The sequence below is a fragment of the Dendrobium catenatum genome, unplaced genomic scaffold (genome assembly GCF_001605985.2).
Source record: "Dendrobium catenatum unplaced genomic scaffold, ASM160598v2 fragScaff_scaffold_249, whole genome shotgun sequence".
NCBI classification, from domain to species: Eukaryota; Viridiplantae; Streptophyta; class Magnoliopsida; order Asparagales; family Orchidaceae; genus Dendrobium; species Dendrobium catenatum.
In genome coordinates, this window is record NW_021318711.1 from 887,689 (window position 1) to 890,442 (window position 2,754).

A 2,754-nucleotide genomic window follows, 5' to 3' on the forward strand; every position below is an offset into this window, starting at 1 on the left:
AATGCAAGTTGACATATAACAATGCAAACTTTCAATGAATATGGCAAGTATATTAGGTAATATGTAAATGCTAGCAGGAAGAAATGGAAATTTCATTTACAAATCATCTAGCGACATAACAAAGGTATATGGTATAAAAAATAGATTTCTAGTAAGCGATAACAAAGATGTGTAATGAATACAAAAGTCTCCATGATGTTGATCTCAACTTATAATCCAATTAACACACAACCTGCAAGCAGAGGACAACATGTTTGTAATACATATAAGGTCCTATGAATCGTTGAAGGAGATCGGTCATGCATACAATGAGCCACATATGGATGACAAATGAGAATATGCAGTGATTTGCTCACAAGAAGAGTGTGAAGGATGCACAATAAAAGTAGAGGCATTCTTACAGCATATGCTTATTAACATATGAGAAAATAATATCGATATCCATGAACTTTGAAAGTTGATATGCAAGGAAGGTAGCAATTTGTCAGCCAAAGCATACAGAGAAATGGGAGATGATCATCACACACCCAACAACCAACATAAGATGGCAAATGAATATATCAATCTACTTCGTAAGCAATGATGATTTGTTTGTTGTGAATGTGAAAGGCTCCTTGCAAACACTAATGAAAAGATAAGCGTAGTGGGCATAACTCACTAGCAGTCAACAGTAATTCATAAGTTGTTATATTTATTCTCCTAAAAGTGGTGACAGATTGTACACAACATATATGGTAGTATTCTCACCAACATATCCAAAGGAGTGGCGACTAACATAACAATCTGTCTACAAGTAGAAGTAAGAAGGCTTGTAATGATTGTAGTGTAGTACTTACAAATAACTACAGTTGATGTAGTTTATATGCAAGAAGCAATGATAGAGTGTTGTAAGCATCATAGACCCCCATGAACACATATGCACATATGATGCATCACTGTCAGTAGATGTGAAATAATAGCAATAGATATCAGCACCCTTAAATTGTGGTGGTTGAAATACGATGAATGTGATGATTATATGAATGAATACATCTACCTTCCTACATGTACCTGAAGAGGATGTACTACAAAAATCAAAGACTGCAACAAATACAAACACACCTACAAGTTGTCATAGCGATTGTAGAAGATTCATCATACATTCAACATGCCATGCATAAGAAAAATATACATGAGCTACAGTAAAATGTAGCATCCATAGGCAATAGTAAGATATTTGTTAGTGCACGAAAATCTAACTGTAAAAAGCAACGAGCAACCCATAGTATGATGTCATGTTATCAAATCCGTAATATCCCTATAATGGTCATAAGGCGTATATGAGCTTCCAAATAGAACATTGTATAAAAATGACAATTGCCCGTAATGCTGATCAGTGTCAAATATTTTAAAAATGTCCCCTAAATACTTGCATGGGCCCTATCGAGCATGTTATGGGTACACACATGATTCTAGGGATATTGCACCGGTCAAATGATGAACCCAAGTTTGAGCCTGATCCTTTTATATAGGTAGATAGGAGTCTATATTGCTCAAACCATCAAACAAATAAATGAAAGCATAAAAACTGGCAATAAACCCAATCCTCTGCAATGGTTAGATAGATTCGAAAACGTTTAATGGATAATTATAAAAATATAGCCTTAATACCCGCATGGGCCCCAACGAGTGTGTTACACATGTCACGTATGAGGATGCTGCATGGGTCAAGAAATGAACTTAAGTTCAAGTCCAATCCTTCTCCTTGATATGACAAGAGTCAACATGACTTGAACCAATGAACAAATATACGATCATAACAACGACAGGGATATTTGACTTTGTAGATATAGATCCAAAAAAAAAATTTATCGTTCATGTTAGGACTATAATAATTAAAATTCACTAATAACAACATAAAGCCGATAATGAACCAATCCCCTGTTAGCAATTAGATAGAATCAAAAGAGTAGTCAATATCATAGTAACTAATGACTGTTTTGATAAGCAAGACATTTTTTATGTGTGATGTTAAAATATGAAGAAAACAGTGAAGCTCCATGAGATCCGACAACCGGCTACCCGCCATGAAAGCCACGCACAAGTAGAAAAACTAAAAAGAAACACAGGAAAAGACTTCCCTAAAGATGGAGCCATGGCGCAGCAGACAAACTCCCTGGAACCACTCTAGTGAAGCTCCCTGAGATCTTCAAGAATGGAAGTAAACAAAAGCCCTGCAAATAGAGCAGCCAGAGGGGCCTGGAGCTAGGGATACTCTAGTCGAATGGGAAGGAACAGAGGAATTTCGGAGTTGGTAATGTCTCTGTATAAGCCTCAGATGGACTGACCCCATGAGTTAATTAGGTTTTGGAATTTTAGAATCCTTATTCATGACAATTGTCATTTTATTCATCTTCGTGATAGAACTTATTACATGATGACGTTATTCTCCAATCATTTTTGAAATTTGTAAAAATAAATATATTATACATGCAAACTCATAAAAGAAGTTACTAGAAAATGTGACAATTATGAAATTTTATACAAACTTTTATAATGATCACCAATATTTCCTTAATCATTTATATTTTTCTTACTCGTGGAGATCAAATAAAGAGATGGTTAGAAGGAGATGAAATAGTCTTTTAAGAGGGAGAGAATTGGATTAGGTAAGTCAGGTTTTTCCAATCTCTCGAACAATATGCCTTCCATCCTTGCTTGAACATAACCAAATGAAGCCACATCCTGCAACATTTTATTCATCGTCCTCTCCAA